The following is a 6,949-nucleotide window of genomic DNA, read 5'->3' as shown; positions in this document are numbered from 1 at the left end:
CCCCTCTCCCTCGCCGTACCCGGACCCTAGACTCCGGCCCTGTCCCCGACCTTGAGCCCAACCTCGCCCCCGACCCCGGCCCTGACTACGCCGGGCCACGACCCTGATCCCGATTCCGCCCCCGCGCCACCAGGCCGGGCTGTGTGTCCAGTGCTGTCCACGCTGCCAACATGCAGTGTCCCCATAAGTGACGTGAGAGCAGGAAGGTGTCCCAGCTGAGTGCAAGCCCGCCTCTGGGCGGGTCCTCATGAGTCCAGATTCGATTATACGACAAAGCACTGACATTTGAGCCAGAAATGGGGGTGGTACTAATGCATTCTGTGCGTGTAACACCCAGCTCTGGACTCAACCCCCTAAAGCCTCATTAAGCAGCTAAATGCACTGGTTCTTAATATCTGGGGGGAGGGATCCTTGGAGAAAAATGCAGAGGCACCAGATGCTCACCACCATTTCAAGGGTTTCTCAGATCTCTGACTCCCGCCTCCACCCCCAGCCCCTAAGTGTGTCCCCCATTTCCATTTTCCTCTCAGAAAAGCCTTCCCTGACTCCACTTTAAAGAAGCCCTTAAGCAGTGCTCTTCAAATTTATAAATATTTGAAATAAAATTATGTGGGTAAAACACACACACAAAAATAAAGAAGCCCTTCCCATGCACTTTACTGCATTTCAGAACCCCCATCTTTCTTTCTTCCCTGGACTCCTCACCATCTTGTTTGCTTCTTTGTTGTCTGTCTCTTCCCAGCAGAATATGACTCCATGAGGGCAGGGGCCCTGCGCGTCTAGTTCACTGCTGTATCCCCGTCACTTTAAAACTGTGCTGGGCTCTTTTCCATCTTGCAAGATGGCGGGTGAAAAGGCTGAGAAGCCAGATACTAAGGAGAAAAAACCTGCGGCCAAGAAAGCTGATGCTGGTGGCAAGGTTAAAAAGATGAAGCAGGGGGCCTCTCTGGTGGCGCAGTGGTTGCGAGTCCGCCTGCCGATATATAGGGGACGTGGGTTCGTGCCCCGGTCCGGGAAGATCCCACATGCCGCGGAGCGGCTGGGCCCGTGAGCCATGGCCGCTGAGCCTGCGCGTCCGGAGCCTGTGCTCTGCAACGGGAGAGGCCGCAACAGTGTGAGGCCTGCGTACCGCAAAAAAAAAAAAAAAGAAAGTTGACATTAAAATATCTGTAAAACACACTACAGAGTTTTAATAAGCTGCAGAATAAGGAACAATGATTCCATTTTTGCCAAAAGAAGACTATGTATTTGTAAATGCAAATATGTATATAAATGCATAGAAAAGAGTTCCAGAAGGAGACACAGCAAATTCAGGGCGGTGCCTACCTCTGAGGAAGGATAGAGATGGGAGGGAGGAAGATGTTCCCTTTGCTGTTGACTTGAACCAAAAGGACCGCCTGGTATTTCTCCAGCAAAGACGGGTTTATTCAGGATCAGAAGAGAACCGCAATTTGGGGTCTGCAACCTTGGGGAACCACCGGCAAGTCTCCACATGGCATGGGAAGGATAACATCTTATAGAGAGGGAAAGAAGTTAGGAGGGCAACAAAAATAGTAAACAAAGAGTCTGTGGTTGAGTCCTAGCAGGAAAGAAGGGAATCTTTCTTCTTTCTGGTTGGGCTCAGCTCTGAATGCAGGGGTGAGAGCTCCCCCTGCTGGTCTCTCGGCTCTATTTAACTGAGGCTTCTGTTCATTCATTTTTTACACTATGTATACTTCTTTAAGTTGTTTGATTTTATTTATTCCAGTGGAAATCTTTTCATGTGTCTTTAATTTTTGTAACTAAAATGCAATTTTAAAATCGGAAATACAGTGAGCGTTTATGTGAGGTTGGAGAATTGGGTTTTGATTTCCCAGTGATATTCCAGTTAAATGTTGATTTAGTTTGTTCTCTTAGCCTCCCAGTGTAGACACGAATATTGATACATCTTTAGCAGCTGGTAGTGTTCGTGCCGTGTAGACTGCTGTCCATTTCATTAGACGTGAAGTTCTGACAACCAAAGCAAACCCTATGCTCTTCCTATTGTTCGGGCAAGCCTGTGGGAGCTGCTGGGCGGCCCAGCTGTGTGGTCACTGAGCCTTCACCCACTGGGCAGGAGCTCCATATTCCAGGCCTGCTCTTGACTCACTTGGAGTCGTTTTTCTGGCCTCTAAGGATCAATCTATTCATCAAGTCATTAAACCATTTAGTCCGAATGCCAACCTATGGTCCCTTGAGCCAATTCTTTGTCCCTTAGGTCTCTGTCAATTATCCTACCTAGGAGGGACCTTCAGGGATTCAGCCTGAGAAATAATGGGGGCCGGACAAGCACTGATCTAATTCCTAATCCAATGCAGGGTCCCCCTGAGTCTCTCTGAGGCTCAGCTTCTCTTCCTACGGTAGGTGTGTAACAGCTTATTTTCTATGCACCCAAATGGCTTGCAGAGATGCTCATAGCACAGCCTGCAAACTGGCTTCTGCTTCTCAAATTGTCACCAGTTGGCAAAGAGATAACAAGCTTACACTACAAGATAACTCAGCTATGTCACTAAACACCCTGCGTGGTTCAACTGACTCCCCTTCTCCTTCCCTCCCTCCCTCCCTCCTTCCCTTCCTATCTCCTTCTCTCTGTCTCCCTCTTTCTCCTTCCCTCCCTTCCTTCCTTCTTTTTGGAGAAGATGGTTTTAATGAAGGAAGGAAGTAGAGTACTGGATTACATTCTGGCACAAGCTCTTTGGGTCACCACGGATGGGCGATTTGGTTAGGGGCCAACTGAGGTCAGTGTGAAGCAGTGGCAGAGTGTGGTTAATATCGCTGAAGATAAAAAACGTAGTCCAGTTACTTACCATTCGTTAGAGAATCATGCAGAGATTACACCAGTGACCTTCAGTCCCTGTGGTGGTGCGAGCACACCTGAGCACACCTGCTTTGTTCGTTCATTCACTCATTTCTTGCTGTGCATCTATTAGATGTGTAGAACCAGGCTACGGTCTAAATGTTGCTCACTGATATTTCTGGAATGAAGAAACGGCAGAGACCTCAATAGCAGTTAAGTGGCACAAACAGTCTTTCTCAAATTAATGGCGTCTTACTCTTGCTGTGCAAAGCTGGAAAGGAACACTGAATTGTATTAATGATTGTTCTACTAGTAGGTGAGAATTCTGAATTCTCTGGCTTAGAAAGGATCTTAGAAAGACATCGATTTCCCAGAGAGATTCATCTGAGCCCCAAACCAAGCAGTATGCCCCTGTGGAGAAGAAAAGTCAACAACAATGCAAATCAGGGGTGGAAGAGATGCCATTTGTGGAATAAAAACACAAAGGAGCCTCCAGTGTCAACCATAGCTGTCAGGTAGGTGCCTGACTTTTGTCCTATGCAGGCATATTTAGAGATGGATAGGGTGACCACAAACCCTCTTTATGCCTTAAAAAGCTAAAAAGTGACTTAATGTTGTCTTTGGCATATACAGTGAGTGTGAAAACAAGCATTGCTCCGTATAAAAGCACATGAGTCCCGTTTGCACACCTCCCCGTGTCTGCAGGAGCCCTCATTGGGAGAAAACTCATGGAGACTGGAGCAGGTGCGTGGGTTCCCCACGGGCCATTGCATTCCAGGTCAGTGAGCAGAGACCTAGCAGGGCTGGAGAGGGATTCTTAGGGACCCAACCACCGAGCTGTAGGGCTTTTATGCTGCATGAGTTGGGAAGCACCAGCCCACCCCAAGCATGACCAGGACCTAGGATGATATCATATGAGTGGCAGAACTTCGGCTTTACACCTAGTCTACAAGATTTCTTCTTTTAGACGTAAGCACGTACAGCTATAAAATTTCCGCTTAGCACTGATTTGACTTTATCCCACAAGTTTTGGTATGTTGTGTTTTTATTTCATTTGTTTCACGATATATTCTAATTTCCCCTTTGACTCATTGGTGGTTTAAAGGTGTGTTGTTTAATTGCCGTATATTTGTGGATTTTCCAATTTTCCTTCTGCTGTTGATTTCTAGTTTAATTCCATTGTAATTAGAAAAAGATATATGATTTTACTCTTTTTAAATTTAGGGCTTCCCTGGTGGTGCAGTGGTTGAGAGTCCGCCTGCCGATGCGGGGGACACGGGTTCGTGTCCCGGTCCGGGAAGATCCCACGTGCCGCGGAGCGGCTGGTCCCGTGAGCCATGGCCGCTGAGCCTGCGCGTCCGGAGCCTGCGCGTCCGGAGCCTGTGCTCCACAGCGGGAGAGGCCACAGCAGTGAGAGGCCCGCGTACCGCAAAAAAAAAAAAAAAATTAACACTTGTTCTGTGGCCAAACATATGATCCTTCCTGGTTAATGTTCCATGTGCACTTGAGAAAAATGTGTATTCTGTTGTAGTTGGGTGGAGTGTTCTGTACACATTGGTTAGGTCCAAGGGATCTATGGTGTTGTCCAAGTTCTCTATTTCCTTATTGATCTTCTGTCTGGTTTTCTATCCACTATTGAAAGTGGGGTATTGAAGTCTCCTACTATTATTGTAGGCTGTTTCTCCCTTCAATTCTGTCAGTTTCCTTATATATATTGGAGTTCTAATATTAGTGCGTAAATGTTTATAACTGTTATATCTTCTTGCTGTCTTGACCCTTTTATCATGGTATTATCCGTATCTTATAACAGCTTTTGAGTCTATTTTGTCTAAAATAAGAGCCATCCTCCTCTCTTTTGGTTACTATTTGTATGGAATATCTTTTTTTCATCCTTTCACTTTTAACTTATGCATGTCGCTAGATCTAAAGTGAGACTCTTATAGGCAGCACACAGTTGAACCCTGATTTTTTAATCCTTTCTGTCAATCTGTGTTTTTTGATTGGAGGGTTTAATACATTTAATTATCAATAGGGCAGCACTTACTTTTGCCATCTTGTTTCCCGTATGTCTTACATCAGTTTTTTGTCCCTCATTTCCTCCATTACTACTTTCCTTTGAGCTGATATTTTTGTGTTGACACATTTTGCTGCCCTCCTCACTTCTTTTCGGGTGTTTTCTTTGTGGTCACCATGCGGGTCACAGATAACATCCGAAAATCATGATGATCTTAAACTTTTACCAACTTAACTGCGTACAAAAACTACTGATTTACAGCTCTGCATCTCCATTTGTTTTTTTTATTTTTTATTTTTGCGGTACGCGGGCCTCTCACTGTTGTGGTCTCTCCTGCTGCGGAGCACAGGCTCCGGATGCGCAGGCTCAGCGGCCATGGCTCACGGGCCCAGCCGCTCCGCGGCATGTGGGATCTTCCCGGACCGGGGAACGAACCCGCGTCCCCTGCATCGGCAGGCAGACTCCCAACCACTGCGCCACCAGGGGAGCCCTCTCCATTTGTTATTGATGTCACAGATTACATCTTTATATATTATATACCCATTAACATAGATTTATATCTTAAGCATTTGTCTTTTAAATCCTGTAGAAAATAAAAAGTGAGGTTACAAAGCAAAATTACAATAATAGTTTTTTATTTGTGTGCCAATAATAGTTTTTTATTTGTGTGCATGTATTTACCTTTGCTGGAGAACTTTATATTTTCATGTGGCTTTGACTTACTATCTAGCATCCTTTCATTTCAACTTGGACTCCCTTCAGCATTTCTTGCAGGGCACATCTAGTGGTAACGAACTCCCCCAGATTTTGCATAGGAATGTCTTAAATTTCTCCCTCATTTTTGAAGAACACTATTTGCCAGATGTAGAGTTAGCAGGTGACAATTGTTTTTGTTCTTTCAGCACTTTCAATATGTCATTCCATTGCTTTCTGGCTGCTGAGAAATCTGCTCATCTCATTGGGGATCCCTTGTGTACGATGAGTTGCTTTTCTCTTTCTGCTTTCAAGATTCATGCTTTGTCTTTGACAGGTTTGATTATAATGTGTCTCAGTGTAGGTCTCCTTGTGTTTATCCTGCTTATAGTTCATTGAGCTTTTTGCATTGTATATCAGGTCTTTCCTCAAACTGTGTTAAGTTTTTAGCCATTATTTCTTCAAATATATTGCTCTGTCCCACCGTCTCTCCTCCTCCTGGAATTCCCCTTGTGTGCACACTGGTCACTTGATGGTGTCCCACAAGTCCCTCAGTCTCTGCTCACTTTTGTTCGTTCTTCTTTTTGCTCCTCAAACTCAATAATTTCAAATGGCTTTAAGTTTGCTGAGGCTTTCTTCTTCCTGTTTGAGTCTGCTGGTGAACCCCTCTAGTGAATTTTTCAATTCAGTTATTGTAATTTTCATCTTCAGAATTAATTAAAAAAATAATTTCCATCTTTGTTAATATTATGTCACACAGTGTTCTCCCGATTTCCTTTAGCTCTTTGCCCATGTTTTCCTTTAGCTCTTTTGAACATATCTGACAGTTGTTTTAAAGTCTTTTTCTAGTAAGTCTCATGCCCGTGTTTCTTCATGGACTATTTGTGGAGATCTTGTTCCTTTGAATGGGTCACATTTCCCTGTTTCTTTGCATGCCTTATGACCTTTTCTTGAAAACTGTGCATTTGAAAGAACAGCCACCTCTCCCAGTGCTTGCACACCTCTGTGCAAGACCTTGAAATGGCGGGCCCACGAGTCTTGAGGCCAGCCCAGGCCTTTTCAGGTGTAACTGGGCATAACTCCTGTCTGAGCCTGTGTATAGGTTTAATTTTTGGTTTTGTTTTTTTTAATCCTGCCCCCCACCCCCCAACTGCTTTTAAATGTCTTCCCAAAGAGTCTCAGTCCAGCTTCTTCTCAGGGTCTTAAATGCTGTAGTCTTCCTCTGCTTGTAATCTTTCTCTGCATCCACGGGTGTGCAATCAATTTGTACTTTTCACGTGTTTCAGTGCCTTCTGTGGCTTCTAGCCCGCGACCCAAACTATGCCGATGTTTCCATCTGAACTTTGAGTCAGGCAAGACAGCAACCAATCCCTCAGGCAACCCAGACAGGCCAGCATGTTGCAAACAAGTTCCAGTCTGTTCCTTCC

Source organism: Neophocaena asiaeorientalis, unplaced genomic scaffold, assembly GCF_003031525.2.
Source record: "Neophocaena asiaeorientalis asiaeorientalis breed wild unplaced genomic scaffold, Neophocaena_asiaeorientalis_V1.1 scaffold307, whole genome shotgun sequence".
NCBI classification, from domain to species: Eukaryota; Metazoa; Chordata; class Mammalia; order Artiodactyla; family Phocoenidae; genus Neophocaena; species Neophocaena asiaeorientalis.
Note: the sequence above shows the minus strand (reverse complement) of the source record.